This window comes from Schistocerca piceifrons, chromosome 8 (assembly GCF_021461385.2).
Source record: "Schistocerca piceifrons isolate TAMUIC-IGC-003096 chromosome 8, iqSchPice1.1, whole genome shotgun sequence".
NCBI lineage: Eukaryota > Metazoa > Arthropoda > Insecta > Orthoptera > Acrididae > Schistocerca > Schistocerca piceifrons.
Window position 1 is genome coordinate 453,212,246 of NC_060145.1, and position 16,521 is coordinate 453,228,766.

The following is a 16,521-nucleotide window of genomic DNA, read 5'->3' on the forward strand; positions in this document are numbered from 1 at the left end:
AAACGTTGCTCCTGAGGAAAGTACAGGTACCGCACTTTTAATACGGGAAGGTATTCCAGTTGGGGAGATCGAGTTTTTAGATTCCGGTCGAGGAGTGAGCTGTAAAATTTTTGATGTCACCCTTGTTAACTTATATGCCCCGTCAGGCAACAGCAACAAATTCGAACGGTCACGTTTTTATAAGGAGGATGTTACGTATCTGTTGAGGAGAAGTCCTCAGAACCTGATAATAGGAGGTGACTTCAACTGTGTTCTACGTAAAAACGATCAGTCCCCTAATTTTAACTACTGTAAAGAACTGCATGAGCTCGTTAAGAATATTAAGCTGAAAGATGCTTGGGAACTGACGCATCCTACTTTAGTTAAATTCACTTTTTTCACCGTTACTTCATGCAGCCGTCTGGATAGAATTTATCTATCGGACTGTATCAGTGACAGACTCCTAGCGGTTGACGTAATCCCGGCTAGTTTTACCGACCATTGCGCTTTTACGGCAACGGTTCACTTAAATCGACAGCCTACCAAATTATTTCGTTCCCCGTGGATGTTAAACATATCGCATCTGGCGGACGCTGAATTATTTGACGTTATCAGGCATGTGTGGGAAACTTGTTTGCGTTCCATCACTTTTTATCCGACTAAAGCGATGTGGTGGACCACTGTTGCGAAACCAAAGCTTCGAAAAAGTCTCATTTATTATAGTGCTCAGAAAGCACGCGCTTTCAAGAGGACCTTTGAGTTTTACTACACTGTGCTGCGACAACTGTATGATTCATCCACTGCGACCAACACTAACTTTCCTTCAATTCAACGTGTCAAGGCTAAACTTGTCAGCTTGAAGCGTCAACAATTGGAAGGTCTGAAAGTTAAATCCAAACCTAAATCTGTTTTAGCCGACGAAATGACATCTATGTACCATTTATTCAAGCATTTATCACGCCGCCGCCGGGCTTTCATTGATGTTTTGGAAAGAGATAATGGGGCATTAGTCTCTACTCAAGCGGCCATTATTAGTGCAATTCACCAACATTTCCAACGACTGTATTCCAGCGAGATTGTCAATGAACCTGCTGTCAGTGCAGTGGTCAATGTTCTTGATAGGGCTATTACTCCTGCTGACAATGTCGACTTTTTATCGGATTTCACTCCCGAGGAAGTTTTAGCCTTGATCTCCAAGTCGCCTTCCTTTAAATCGCCTGGTCCTGATGGTTTGCCCAAGGAATTTTATATCAAATTCTGGAATGTCCTTGGTGGTACTTTTACTGACATTGTTAATGAAGTCATGAGTGGTGGTCCTCTTCCTGCCGAGTTCAAGGTGGGTAGAATTGTTTTAGTGCCGAAGAGAACTGGTCACAAGCGAGTTGATAATCTCCGTCCAATCACATTATTGAACTTTGATTATAAAACGATTGCCCGAGCGATTAATAGCAGAATGACCCCCATCCTTGGGAAAGTTATTCATTCACATCAGTCTTGCCTTCCGGGGAGATCCATTATGACTCCGGTTGCGGAGTACAGAGACGTTATTTCAGTAGCGGCCGTAACCAACGTCAAATGTGCTTTCCTTTTTCTTGACTTTTGCAAAGCTTTTGACCGCGTTAGTCATCACTATTTAGAACGCATCCTGCAACGAATTGGACTCGACGAACGAGCTGTGGCAGTCATTCGGAATATGATAACAGGCATTACTGCTAGGATCACCGTTAACGGTCAGCTGACACAAGCTGTTGGTATACGACGAGGTGTACCGCAAGGCAGTCCGCTGTCGATGTCGCTCTTTGTTTTGTCGCTCGAGCCATTTCTGAAGAGATTGTGTATCACATTAACTGGCCTTTCTGTCTTAGGGAGCAATCTTACTGTGAGGGCTTACGCCGATGATGTTGCTGTTATCCTACGTCATGAGTCTGAAGTGGCCCAATTGCGGGCTGAGATTGATACTTACAGCACTGCGTCTGGAGCGAAACTCAGTGAGGGTAAATGTAAGGTTCTAAGCTTACGGGGCTTCGAATCTCTTGCTATACCGTGGGCACAGATCGTCGAACAACATGTTGCTCTGGGAATCGTCATCGATAGGTGTCCTTTACGTATGGCAGCTAAAAACTGGAAACTTACTGCCAATCGAATACAGGGAGCTATAGTGGAAAACACCTGGCGATCGACAAATATCCTCCAGAAGATCAGGATTTTGAATACATACATACTCTGTAAAGCTTATTATGTCGCTCAGGTGTTCCCTCTTCCCAAAATGCAAGCCCATAAGATCATGCGTTTGTCCAGCAGGTTTGTGTGGCTCGGTCATATTTTTAAGTTAACCTATACCACACTGTCTAAGTCAGTGCAAGCTGGGGGCCTGCAACTCAATGATATCCGTCGAAAGGCGACAGCACTCTATATAAAACGAACAACTGTGATAATTACCACGATGCCCCATACTATCACATCGAAGCTGTTTCGCATTGTTCGCCCTAAATGTATGAAACCGCCAATTGACATCGGGAAACTAAACTTTCAATTGCAACATGTCGGTGTTTATTACCTCGAAATGAGTTACTTAGGTGACAGTGTTTCCACAAGTCCTTGTCTCACGACAGTGTTCTTAATTGCTCAGTGGCAGAAGTACGAAGCTCCAAATACAATTGAAATGCACTACCCAAGAATCGTCTGGACGGCAGTGTGGACCAATATTACTCTCAAAATTCATTCTTCCGATGTGCTTTCCGCCTGGTATAACGTTGTCCACAATCTTATTCCAACCAACGAAAAACTCAACCGCATTGGCTTAAGTGCTACTGACAACTGCCTCAAATGTGGATTAGTAGACACTCTGAGGCACAGGTTTACTTGCTGCGGGCATCAGTTCAACTGGTATTGGGTGCAGAAACGTTTGGCGCTGCTCACACGTAGCACTGAAAGTCTTTATACAACTGATATCCTCCTGTGGCCTGATACACGGTTTTACCCAAAAACGAAAAACAATACTGTTATGTGGATGCTGAGACATTTTTTCAATTACGTCATAACGCAACACGGAGAAGACAATATTACTGCCTTTACTGCTTATATGGCAACGGCATATTGGCGAAGAAACCAGTTCCCACACATTAAGAGGGATTTTGGCAATATGTTAACAATCCTGTTTGAGAAACAGGGAATTGGGTGATTCTAAAGTAAATCCGCGATTCCTGTCACCATTTCCATGGTGAAGTTCCCAGGTACAAGTCAACAGTGAATACTATTTTCGTTATCATTTCGCCTATGGCGCTTGAAGAACCTGAAGTTTTCTTTTCTTTCTTATTCCTCATTATTTGTTTTTTGAGGGAAGAGACATCTTTTTATTTTTTTTTCTCTCTTCTTGGTTTTGAGAAAGATTTCTAATTTTCATTGGCACTTATAATCCAAAGAAGACGAAGCAATGAGCTACTTGTATTCACGAAGAAATTGAATTCCTTTTGTGTACTGTTGTACGATGCCAGAGAATCTGGAGACTTTGACTTCATTTGAATATAGCTGAAGAAGCTCGCCAAGGAAGGCATTCATGGAGAGCGCAAGGAGGGCTGTAACGGGAGAAGGGAGGCCCTAAAAAAAAAAAAAAAAAAAAAAAAAAAAAAAAGTGGCTAGGAAACCTGGCTTTGACCCAGGAGGCCCGGGTTCGATTCCCGGTAACTGAACGTGAATTTTCGGGGCTGAGATGAGAAAACTTCTCACGGCCGTTTTTCGTCTTCGTGGAGCTGCTGCTCTGGGTTTCAAGTATAAGGTGAGAGATAGACAAGAAATAGAGATACATCCTCACGTTAATGGTGGGGTCGTCTTGAAGGGAGAGGAGACGGTTTTGCGGTTTTGGACTGCTGATGCGACAGTGTTGCATTGCCCGTTAGCTCAGTGGGCTATAGCGTCGTGCTAGTAACGCGAAGGTCATGGGTTCCATCCCTCCACGGGCCATTCCATTTTCTCCTCTAATAGGAAATGCTGTCTCCTGCGAGACTCTGCCAGGCAGATTCTAAATGATGTTCACATCCAGCTAGAAGTCTGAACGTTTCGCTAAGGGGTTGCCAACGGCCAGCTCACTTTCGATTAATGAAGTTAAGCAGACGTTTGCGTGGTTAGTGAGTGGATGGGTGATCGTCCGGGAACTGTGCGTGCTATTGGACCCTTTCATTTCAACCCCCCCCCCCCCCTCCTCCTCTTGTGCTACAGTGTTGACGTGCTATGATGCCTCCCTAAGCAATTTAAATTACGTTAACGAACATATGATCCAAAATTTAACTAGGCTGTTTGCAAAAAGAGCGCAAGGAAAGTGCAAGAACGACTTTGGCAATAACAGAACCGTACGAATCAACAGATAATTTCTCAAATGTGTAGATAACACTGTGGCGAAGCAGTGAGATTTCCGAAATTTGTAAATGAAAGTTTAGCTTTTCGTATTGAAAAGGAAATGTACTCTTGATTACCTTATTTCTCGCAGCCGATTGTCGTACTTCTCCTGTCATATCGGCCCCACCGCCGAGCGGCAGCGAGCGGCAGTCGAGCAAAGTCGGGCCAAGTCGACACACGATGAAGTGAAATCAATCCACTTAGCTGGAACGAGGCAGGAGACGAGGAGATACTACCTGTGCCGCGACACGTGGCAATTTCGAGGATCGAATGGTCTTGAACACATACTATTGCGCTACGCAAAAATGACAAATCCTCCTGCGGTCGCCAGGAATCGAACCCGGATTAACTGCTTGGGAAGAAACCATGCTGACCGTTACACCACCACCGCATTGCGCTGCATTCTTCCTGTGTCGCGGTGCGTTGCCGCCCCTGCTGCCACCAGAGGCTCAAGCGACCCTGCTGCAGGCCCTCTGCCCTCCAGCACATCGGAACGCGGTGCCACGTTGCTTCCAGGGCGATGCACTGTAACTAGACGCAGCATTGACTTCCGCCGAGAAATCGACCATTTCATGCACGGCATGGTGGGAAAACAATTCTGAAATTAGAACTTCTTAGTGAGGCTGCGGTGGCGAGTATTCCTGTATGCCTCGATGGCGCAGTGGGCTGCGCGTGTCATTATCTTAAGGGCGTACGTTCTATCCTCAACTCAGCCATCTCATTTTCTCTCCACGACGGTGAAAGGCACAGCATAGCTTTTGCGAGGTAAGGCCGTATTTGCCGTTTATTACCACCTAGGCTACTTTGCGTCAACGTGTGTTTGTTTCCAGTTATTACTAATTACAGTTTTGCTAGTTGCACTCGAGACTGAAAGCGATGTTTGCCTAGTATGACTTGCGCGCTTTGGGAGTGAGTAAGCGGGATCGTGGTGGCGGACAGAGTTCAGCGTTGGCGCCAGATTCGGCCCTAAAGTTGCGTGGAGGAGAAGTATTTCTGGACGCATACACACGTAGTGGATCGTTGAGGTATGTCCGGTATGGTTTAGTGGCTAGGATACCTGGCTTTCACCCAGGAGGCCCGGGTTCGATTCCCGGTACCTGAACGTGAATTTTCGGGGCTGAGATGAGAAAACTTCTCACGGCCGTTTTTCGTCTTCGTGGAGCTGCTGCTCTGGGTTCCAGGTATAAGGTGAGAGAAAGTCAAGAAAAAGAGATACATCCTCACGTTAATGGCGTGGCCGTTTTGAAGGGAGAGGAGACGGTTTTGCGGTTTTGGACTGCTGATGCGACAGTGTTGCATTGCCCGTTAGCTCAGTGGGCTATAGCGTCGTGCTAGTAACGCGTAGGTCATGGGTTCCATCCCTCCACGGGCCATTCCATTTTCTCCCCTAATAGGAAATGCTGTCTCCTGCGAGACTCTGCCAGGCAGATTCTAAATGATGTGCACATCCAGCTAGAAGTCTGAACGTTTCGCTAAGGGGTTGCCAACGGCCAGCTCACTTTCGATTAATGAAGTTAAGCAGACGTTTGCGTGGTTAGTGAGTGGATGGGTGATCGTCCGGGAACTGTGCGTGCTATTTGACCCTTTCATTTCAACCCCCCCCCCCTCCTCCTCTTGTGCTACAGTGTTGACGTGCTATGATGCCTCCCTAAGCAATTTAAATTACGTTAACGAACATATGATCCAAAATTTAACTAGGCTGTTTGCAAAAAGAGCGCAAGGAAAGTGCAAGAACGACTTTGGCAATAACAGAACCGTACGAATCAACAGATAATTTCTCAAATGTGTAGATAACACTGTGGCGAAGCAGTGAGATTTCCGAAATTTGTAAATGAAAGTTTAGCTTTTCGTATTGAAAAGGAAATGTACTCTTGATTACCTTATTTCTCGCAGCCGATTGTCGTACTTCTCCTGTCATATCGGCCCCACCGCCGAGCGGCAGCGAGCGGCAGTCGAGCAAAGTCGGGCCAAGTCGACACACGATGAAGTGAAATCAATCCACTTAGCTGGAACGAGGCAGGAGACGAGGAGATACTACCTGTGCCGCGACACGTGGCAATTTCGAGGATCGAATGGTCTTGAACACATACTATTGCGCTACGCAAAAATGACAAATCCTCCTGCGGTCGCCAGGAATCGAACCCGGATTAACTGCTTGGGAAGAAACCATGCTGACCGTTACACCACCACCGCATTGCGCTGCATTCTTCCTGTGTCGCGGTGCGTTGCCGCCCCTGCTGCCACCAGAGGCTCAAGCGACCCTGCTGCAGGCCCTCTGCCCTCCAGCACATCGGAACGCGGTGCCACGTTGCTTCCAGGGCGATGCACTGTAACTAGACGCAGCATTGACTTCCGCCGAGAAATCGACCATTTCATGCACGGCATGGTGGGAAAACAATTCTGAAATTAGAACTTCTTAGTGAGGCTGCGGTGGCGAGTATTCCTGTATGCCTCGATGGCGCAGTGGGCTGCGCGTGTCATTATCTTAAGGGCGTACGTTCTATCCTCAACTCAGCCATCTCATTTTCTCTCCACGACGGTGAAAGGCACAGCATAGCTTTTGCGAGGTAAGGCCGTATTTGCCGTTTATTACCACCTAGGCTACTTTGCGTCAACGTGTGTTTGTTTCCAGTTATTACTAATTACAGTTTTGCTAGTTGCACTCGAGACTGAAAGCGATGTTTGCCTAGTATGACTTGCGCGCTTTGGGAGTGAGTAAGCGGGATCGTGGTGGCGGACAGAGTTCAGCGTTGGCGCCAGATTCGGCCCTAAAGTTGCGTGGAGGAGAAGTATTTCTGGACGCATACACACGTAGTGGATCGTTGAGGTATGTCCGGTATGGTTTAGTGGCTAGGATACCTGGCTTTCACCCAGGAGGCCCGGGTTCGATTCCCGGTACCTGAACGTGAATTTTCGGGGCTGAGATGAGAAAACTTCTCACGGCCGTTTTTCGTCTTCGTGGAGCTGCTGCTCTGGGTTCCAGGTATAAGGTGAGAGAAAGTCAAGAAAAAGAGATACATCCTCACGTTAATGGCGTGGCCGTTTTGAAGGGAGAGGAGACGGTTTTGCGGTTTTGGACTGCTGATGCGACAGTGTTGCATTGCCCGTTAGCTCAGTGGGCTATAGCGTCGTGCTAGTAACGCGTAGGTCATGGGTTCCATCCCTCCACGGGCCATTCCATTTTCTCCCCTAATAGGAAATGCTGTCTCCTGCGAGACTCTGCCAGGCAGATTCTAAATGATGTGCACATCCAGCTAGAAGTCTGAACGTTTCGCTAAGGGGTTGCCAACGGCCAGCTCACTTTCGATTAATGAAGTTAAGCAGACGTTTGCGTGGTTAGTGAGTGGATGGGTGATCGTCCGGGAACTGTGCGTGCTATTTGACCCTTTCATTTCAACCCCCCCCCCCTCCTCCTCTTGTGCTACAGTGTTGACGTGCTATGATGCCTCCCTAAGCAATTTAAATTACGTTAACGAACATATGATCCAAAATTTAACTAGGCTGTTTGCAAAAAGAGCGCAAGGAAAGTGCAAGAACGACTTTGGCAATAACAGAACCGTACGAATCAACAGATAATTTCTCAAATGTGTAGATAACACTGTGGCGAAGCAGTGAGATTTCCGAAATTTGTAAATGAAAGTTTAGCTTTTCGTATTGAAAAGGAAATGTACTCTTGATTACCTTATTTCTCGCAGCCGATTGTCGTACTTCTCCTGTCATATCGGCCCCACCGCCGAGCGGCAGCGAGCGGCAGTCGAGCAAAGTCGGGCCAAGTCGACACACGATGAAGTGAAATCAATCCACTTAGCTGGAACGAGGCAGGAGACGAGGAGATACTACCTGTGCCGCGACACGTGGCAATTTCGAGGATCGAATGGTCTTGAACACATACTATTGCGCTACGCAAAAATGACAAATCCTCCTGCGGTCGCCAGGAATCGAACCCGGATTAACTGCTTGGGAAGAAACCATGCTGACCGTTACACCACCACCGCATTGCGCTGCATTCTTCCTGTGTCGCGGTGCGTTGCCGCCCCTGCTGCCACCAGAGGCTCAAGCGACCCTGCTGCAGGCCCTCTGCCCTCCAGCACATCGGAACGCGGTGCCACGTTGCTTCCAGGGCGATGCACTGTAACTAGACGCAGCATTGACTTCCGCCGAGAAATCGACCATTTCATGCACGGCATGGTGGGAAAACAATTCTGAAATTAGAACTTCTTAGTGAGGCTGCGGTGGCGAGTATTCCTGTATGCCTCGGTGGCGCAGTGGGCTGCGCGTGTCATTATCTTAAGGGCGTACGTTCTATCCTCAACTCAGCCATCTCATTTTCTCTCCACGACGGTGAAAGGCACAGCATAGCTTTTGCGAGGTAAGGCCGTATTTGCCGTTTATTACCACCTAGGCTACTTTGCGTCAACGTGTGTTTGTTTCCAGTTATTACTAATTACAGTTTTGCTAGTTGCACTCGAGACTGAAAGCGATGTTTGCCTAGTATGACTTGCGCGCTTTGGGAGTGAGTAAGCGGGATCGTGGTGGCGGACAGAGTTCAGCGTTGGCGCCAGATTCGGCCCTAAAGTTGCGTGGAGGAGAAGTATTTCTGGACGCATACACACGTAGTGGATCGTTGAGGTATGTCCGGTATGGTTTAGTGGCTAGGATACCTGGCTTTCACCCAGGAGGCCCGGGTTCGATTCCCGGTACCTGAACGTGAATTTTCGGGGCTGAGATGAGAAAACTTCTCACGGCCGTTTTTCGTCTTCGTGGAGCTGCTGCTCTGGGTTCCAGGTATAAGGTGAGAGAAAGTCAAGAAAAAGAGATACATCCTCACGTTAATGGCGTGGCCGTTTTGAAGGGAGAGGAGACGGTTTTGCGGTTTTGGACTGCTGATGCGACAGTGTTGCATTGCCCGTTAGCTCAGTGGGCTATAGCGTCGTGCTAGTAACGCGTAGGTCATGGGTTCCATCCCTCCACGGGCCATTCCATTTTCTCCCCTAATAGGAAATGCTGTCTCCTGCGAGACTCTGCCAGGCAGATTCTAAATGATGTGCACATCCAGCTAGAAGTCTGAACGTTTCGCTAAGGGGTTGCCAACGGCCAGCTCACTTTCGATTAATGAAGTTAAGCAGACGTTTGCGTGGTTAGTGAGTGGATGGGTGATCGTCCGGGAACTGTGCGTGCTATTGGACCCTTTCATTTCAACCCCCCCCCCCCTCCTCCTCTTGTGCTACAGTGTTGACGTGCTATGATGCCTCCCTAAGCAATTTAAATTACGTTAACGAACATATGATCCAAAATTTAACTAGGCTGTTTGCAAAAAGAGCGCAAGGAAAGTGCAAGAACGACTTTGGCAATAACAGAACCGTACGAATCAACAGATAATTTCTCAAATGTGTAGATAACACTGTGGCGAAGCAGTGAGATTTCCGAAATTTGTAAATGAAAGTTTAGCTTTTCGTATTGAAAAGGAAATGTACTCTTGATTACCTTATTTCTCGCAGCCGATTGTCGTACTTCTCCTGTCATATCGGCCCCACCGCCGAGCGGCAGCGAGCGGCAGTCGAGCAAAGTCGGGCCAAGTCGACACACGATGAAGTGAAATCAATCCACTTAGCTGGAACGAGGCAGGAGACGAGGAGATACTACCTGTGCCGCGACACGTGGCAATTTCGAGGATCGAATGGTCTTGAACACATACTATTGCGCTACGCAAAAATGACAAATCCTCCTGCGGTCGCCAGGAATCGAACCCGGATTAACTGCTTGGGAAGAAACCATGCTGACCGTTACACCACCACCGCATTGCGCTGCATTCTTCCTGTGTCGCGGTGCGTTGCCGCCCCTGCTGCCACCAGAGGCTCAAGCGACCCTGCTGCAGGCCCTCTGCCCTCCAGCACATCGGAACGCGGTGCCACGTTGCTTCCAGGGCGATGCACTGTAACTAGACGCAGCATTGACTTCCGCCGAGAAATCGACCATTTCATGCACGGCATGGTGGGAAAACAATTCTGAAATTAGAACTTCTTAGTGAGGCTGCGGTGGCGAGTATTCCTGTATGCCTCGATGGCGCAGTGGGCTGCGCGTGTCATTATCTTAAGGGCGTACGTTCTATCCTCAAATCAGCCATCTCATTTTCTCTCCACGACGGTGAAAGGCACAGCATAGCTTTTGCGAGGTAAGGCCGTATTTGCCGTTTATTACCACCTAGGCTACTTTGCGTCAACGTGTGTTTGTTTCCAGTTATTACTAATTACAGTTTTGCTAGTTGCACTCGAGACTGAAAGCGATGTTTGCCTAGTATGACTTGCGCGCTTTGGGAGTGAGTAAGCGGGATCGTGGTGGCGGACAGAGTTCAGCGTTGGCGCCAGATTCGGCCCTAAAGTTGCGTGGAGGAGAAGTATTTCTGGACGCATACACACGTAGTGGATCGTTGAGGTATGTCCGGTATGGTTTAGTGGCTAGGATACCTGGCTTTCACCCAGGAGGCCCGGGTTCGATTCCCGGTACCTGAACGTGAATTTTCGGGGCTGAGATGAGAAAACTTCTCACGGCCGTTTTTCGTCTTCGTGGAGCTGCTGCTCTGGGTTCCAGGTATAAGGTGAGAGAAAGTCAAGAAAAAGAGATACATCCTCACGTTAATGGCGTGGCCGTTTTGAAGGGAGAGGAGACGGTTTTGCGGTTTTGGACTGCTGATGCGACAGTGTTGCATTGCCCGTTAGCTCAGTGGGCTATAGCGTCGTGCTAGTAACGCGTAGGTCATGGGTTCCATCCCTCCACGGGCCATTCCATTTTCTCCCCTAATAGGAAATGCTGTCTCCTGCGAGACTCTGCCAGGCAGATTCTAAATGATGTGCACATCCAGCTAGAAGTCTGAACGTTTCGCTAAGGGGTTGCCAACGGCCAGCTCACTTTCGATTAATGAAGTTAAGCAGACGTTTGCGTGGTTAGTGAGTGGATGGGTGATCGTCCGGGAACTGTGCGTGCTATTGGACCCTTTCATTTCAACCCCCCCCCCCTCCTCCTCTTGTGCTACAGTGTTGACGTGCTATGATGCCTCCCTAAGCAATTTAAATTACGTTAACGAACATATGATCCAAAATTTAACTAGGCTGTTTGCAAAAAGAGCGCAAGGAAAGTGCAAGAACGACTTTGGCAATAACAGAACCGTACGAATCAACAGATAATTTCTCAAATGTGTAGATAACACTGTGGCGAAGCAGTGAGATTTCCGAAATTTGTAAATGAAAGTTTAGCTTTTCGTATTGAAAAGGAAATGTACTCTTGATTACCTTATTTCTCGCAGCCGATTGTCGTACTTCTCCTGTCATATCGGCCCCACCGCCGAGCGGCAGCGAGCGGCAGTCGAGCAAAGTCGGGCCAAGTCGACACACGATGAAGTGAAATCAATCCACTTAGCTGGAACGAGGCAGGAGACGAGGAGATACTACCTGTGCCGCGACACGTGGCAATTTCGAGGATCGAATGGTCTTGAACACATACTATTGCGCTACGCAAAAATGACAAATCCTCCTGCGGTCGCCAGGAATCGAACCCGGATTAACTGCTTGGGAAGAAACCATGCTGACCGTTACACCACCACCGCATTGCGCTGCATTCTTCCTGTGTCGCGGTGCGTTGCCGCCCCTGCTGCCACCAGAGGCTCAAGCGACCCTGCTGCAGGCCCTCTGCCCTCCAGCACATCGGAACGCGGTGCCACGTTGCTTCCAGGGCGATGCACTGTAACTAGACGCAGCATTGACTTCCGCCGAGAAATCGACCATTTCATGCACGGCATGGTGGGAAAACAATTCTGAAATTAGAACTTCTTAGTGAGGCTGCGGTGGCGAGTATTCCTGTATGCCTCGATGGCGCAGTGGGCTGCGCGTGTCATTATCTTAAGGGCGTACGTTCTATCCTCAAATCAGCCATCTCATTTTCTCTCCACGACGGTGAAAGGCACAGCATAGCTTTTGCGAGGTAAGGCCGTATTTGCCGTTTATTACCACCTAGGCTACTTTGCGTCAACGTGTGTTTGTTTCCAGTTATTACTAATTACAGTTTTGCTAGTTGCACTCGAGACTGAAAGCGATGTTTGCCTAGTATGACTTGCGCGCTTTGGGAGTGAGTAAGCGGGATCGTGGTGGCGGACAGAGTTCAGCGTTGGCGCCAGATTCGGCCCTAAAGTTGCGTGGAGGAGAAGTATTTCTGGACGCATACACACGTAGTGGATCGTTGAGGTATGTCCGGTATGGTTTAGTGGCTAGGATACCTGGCTTTCACCCAGGAGGCCCGGGTTCGATTCCCGGTACCTGAACGTGAATTTTCGGGGCTGAGATGAGAAAACTTCTCACGGCCGTTTTTCGTCTTCGTGGAGCTGCTGCTCTGGGTTCCAGGTATAAGGTGAGAGAAAGTCAAGAAAAAGAGATACATCCTCACGTTAATGGCGTGGCCGTTTTGAAGGGAGAGGAGACGGTTTTGCGGTTTTGGACTGCTGATGCGACAGTGTTGCATTGCCCGTTAGCTCAGTGGGCTATAGCGTCGTGCTAGTAACGCGTAGGTCATGGGTTCCATCCCTCCACGGGCCATTCCATTTTCTCCCCTAATAGGAAATGCTGTCTCCTGCGAGACTCTGCCAGGCAGATTCTAACTGATGTGCACATCCAGCTAGAAGTCTGAACGTTTCGCTAAGGGGTTGCCAACGGCCAGCTCACTTTCGATTAATGAAGTTAAGCAGACGTTTGCGTGGTTAGTGAGTGGATGGGTGATCGTCCGGGAACTGTGCGTGCTATTGGACCCTTTCATTTCAACCCCCCCCCCCCTCCTCCTCTTGTGCTACAGTGTTGACGTGCTATGATGCCTCCCTAAGCAATTTAAATTACGTTAACGAACATATGATCCAAAATTTAACTAGGCTGTTTGCAAAAAGAGCGCAAGGAAAGTGCAAGAACGACTTTGGCAATAACAGAACCGTACGAATCAACAGATAATTTCTCAAATGTGTAGATAACACTGTGGCGAAGCAGTGAGATTTCCGAAATTTGTAAATGAAAGTTTAGCTTTTCGTATTGAAAAGGAAATGTACTCTTGATTACCTTATTTCTCGCAGCCGATTGTCGTACTTCTCCTGTCATATCGGCCCCACCGCCGAGCGGCAGCGAGCGGCAGTCGAGCAAAGTCGGGCCAAGTCGACACACGATGAAGTGAAATCAATCCACTTAGCTGGAACGAGGCAGGAGACGAGGAGATACTACCTGTGCCGCGACACGTGGCAATTTCGAGGATCGAATGGTCTTGAACACATACTATTGCGCTACGCAAAAATGACAAATCCTCCTGCGGTCGCCAGGAATCGAACCCGGATTAACTGCTTGGGAAGAAACCATGCTGACCGTTACACCACCACCGCATTGCGCTGCATTCTTCCTGTGTCGCGGTGCGTTGCCGCCCCTGCTGCCACCAGAGGCTCAAGCGACCCTGCTGCAGGCCCTCTGCCCTCCAGCACATCGGAACGCGGTGCCACGTTGCTTCCAGGGCGATGCACTGTAACTAGACGCAGCATTGACTTCCGCCGAGAAATCGACCATTTCATGCACGGCATGGTGGGAAAACAATTCTGAAATTAGAACTTCTTAGTGAGGCTGCGGTGGCGAGTATTCCTGTATGCCTCGGTGGCGCAGTGGGCTGCGCGTGTCATTATCTTAAGAGCGTACGTTCTATCCTCAACTCAGCCATCTCATTTTCTCTCCACGACGGTGAAAGGCACAGCATAGCTTTTGCGAGGTAAGGCCGTATTTGCCGTTTATTACCACCTAGGCTACTTTGCGTCAACGTGTGTTTGTTTCCAGTTATTACTAATTACAGTTTTGCTAGTTGCACTCGAGACTGAAAGCGATGTTTGCCTAGTATGACTTGCGCGCTTTGGGAGTGAGTAAGCGGGATCGTGGTGGCGGACAGAGTTCAGCGTTGGCGCCAGATTCGGCCCTAAAGTTGCGTGGAGGAGAAGTATTTCTGGACGCATACACACGTAGTGGATCGTTGAGGTATGTCCGGTATGGTTTAGTGGCTAGGATACCTGGCTTTCACCCAGGAGGCCCGGGTTCGATTCCCGGTACCTGAACGTGAATTTTCGGGGCTGAGATGAGAAAACTTCTCACGGCCGTTTTTCGTCTTCGTGGAGCTGCTGCTCTGGGTTCCAGGTATAAGGTGAGAGAAAGTCAAGAAAAAGAGATACATCCTCACGTTAATGGCGTGGCCGTTTTGAAGGGAGAGGAGACGGTTTTGCGGTTTTGGACTGCTGATGCGACAGTGTTGCATTGCCCGTTAGCTCAGTGGGCTATAGCGTCGTGCTAGTAACGCGTAGGTCATGGGTTCCATCCCTCCACGGGCCATTCCATTTTCTCCCCTAATAGGAAATGCTGTCTCCTGCGAGACTCTGCCAGGCAGATTCTAACTGATGTGCACATCCAGCTAGAAGTCTGAACGTTTCGCTAAGGGGTTGCCAACGGCCAGCTCACTTTCGATTAATGAAGTTAAGCAGACGTTTGCGTGGTTAGTGAGTGGATGGGTGATCGTCCGGGAACTGTGCGTGCTATTGGACCCTTTCATTTCAACCCCCCCCCCCTCCTCCTCTTGTGCTACAGTGTTGACGTGCTATGATGCCTCCCTAAGCAATTTAAATTACGTTAACGAACATATGATCCAAAATTTAACTAGGCTGTTTGCAAAAAGAGCGCAAGGAAAGTGCAAGAACGACTTTGGCAATAACAGAACCGTACGAATCAACAGATAATTTCTCAAATGTGTAGATAACACTGTGGCGAAGCAGTGAGATTTCCGAAATTTGTAAATGAAAGTTTAGCTTTTCGTATTGAAAAGGAAATGTACTCTTGATTACCTTATTTCTCGCAGCCGATTGTCGTACTTCTCCTGTCATATCGGCCCCACCGCCGAGCGGCAGCGAGCGGCAGTCGAGCAAAGTCGGGCCAAGTCGACACACGATGAAGTGAAATCAATCCACTTAGCTGGAACGAGGCAGGAGACGAGGAGATACTACCTGTGCCGCGACACGTGGCAATTTCGAGGATCGAATGGTCTTGAACACATACTATTGCGCTACGCAAAAATGACAAATCCTCCTGCGGTCGCCAGGAATCGAACCCGGATTAACTGCTTGGGAAGAAACCATGCTGACCGTTACACCACCACCGCATTGCGCTGCATTCTTCCTGTGTCGCGGTGCGTTGCCGCCCCTGCTGCCACCAGAGGCTCAAGCGACCCTGCTGCAGGCCCTCTGCCCTCCAGCACATCGGAACGCGGTGCCACGTTGCTTCCAGGGCGATGCACTGTAACTAGACGCAGCATTGACTTCCGCCGAGAAATCGACCATTTCATGCACGGCATGGTGGGAAAACAATTCTGAAATTAGAACTTCTTAGTGAGGCTGCGGTGGCGAGTATTCCTGTATGCCTCGGTGGCGCAGTGGGCTGCGCGTGTCATTATCTTAAGAGCGTACGTTCTATCCTCAACTCAGCCATCTCATTTTCTCTCCACGACGGTGAAAGGCACAGCATAGCTTTTGCGAGGTAAGGCCGTATTTGCCGTTTATTACCACCTAGGCTACTTTGCGTCAACGTGTGTTTGTTTCCAGTTATTACTAATTACAGTTTTGCTAGTTGCACTCGAGACTGAAAGCGATGTTTGCCTAGTATGACTTGCGCGCTTTGGGAGTGAGTAAGCGGGATCGTGGTGGCGGACAGAGTTCAGCGTTGGCGCCAGATTCGGCCCTAAAGTTGCGTGGAGGAGAAGTATTTCTGGACGCATACACACGTAGTGGATCGTTGAGGTATGTCCGGTATGGTTTAGTGGCTAGGATACCTGGCTTTCACCCAGGAGGCCCGGGTTCGATTCCCGGTACCTGAACGTGAATTTTCGGGGCTGAGATGAGAAAACTTCTCACGGCCGTTTTTCGTCTTCGTGGAGCTGCTGCTCTGGGTTCCAGGTATAAGGTGAGAGAAAGTCAAGAAAAAGAGATACATCCTCACGTTAATGGCGTGGCCGTTTTGAAGGGAGAGGAGACGGTTTTGCGGTTTTGGACTGCTGATGCGACAGTGTTGCATTGCCCGTTAGCTCAGTGGGCTATAGCGTCGTGCTAGT

At 48.8% G+C, this 16,521-nt stretch overlaps 7 non-coding genes across 7 annotated transcripts; all 7 read left to right on the forward strand.

Moving 5' to 3' along the window:
• Positions 1 to 5,401: 5,401 nt before the first annotated feature.
• Trnae-uuc lies at positions 5,402 to 5,473 on the forward strand. Its single transcript has one exon. It is a non-coding gene; the product is annotated as a tRNA-Glu (tRNA).
• Positions 5,474 to 7,203: 1,730 nt separating this feature from the next.
• Trnae-uuc lies at positions 7,204 to 7,275 on the forward strand. The gene has a single exon. It is a non-coding gene; the product is annotated as a tRNA-Glu (tRNA).
• A 1,730-nt stretch (positions 7,276 to 9,005) lies between these two features.
• Trnae-uuc lies at positions 9,006 to 9,077 on the forward strand. Its single transcript has one exon. It is a non-coding gene; the product is annotated as a tRNA-Glu (tRNA).
• Positions 9,078 to 10,808: 1,731 nt separating this feature from the next.
• Trnae-uuc lies at positions 10,809 to 10,880 on the forward strand. The gene has a single exon. It is a non-coding gene; the product is annotated as a tRNA-Glu (tRNA).
• A 1,730-nt stretch (positions 10,881 to 12,610) lies between these two features.
• On the forward strand, positions 12,611 to 12,682 carry Trnae-uuc. The gene has a single exon. It is a non-coding gene; the product is annotated as a tRNA-Glu (tRNA).
• Positions 12,683 to 14,413: 1,731 nt separating this feature from the next.
• On the forward strand, positions 14,414 to 14,485 carry Trnae-uuc. Its single transcript has one exon. It is a non-coding gene; the product is annotated as a tRNA-Glu (tRNA).
• Positions 14,486 to 16,215: 1,730 nt separating this feature from the next.
• Trnae-uuc lies at positions 16,216 to 16,287 on the forward strand. Its single transcript has one exon. It is a non-coding gene; the product is annotated as a tRNA-Glu (tRNA).
• Positions 16,288 to 16,521: the final 234 nt, after the last annotated feature.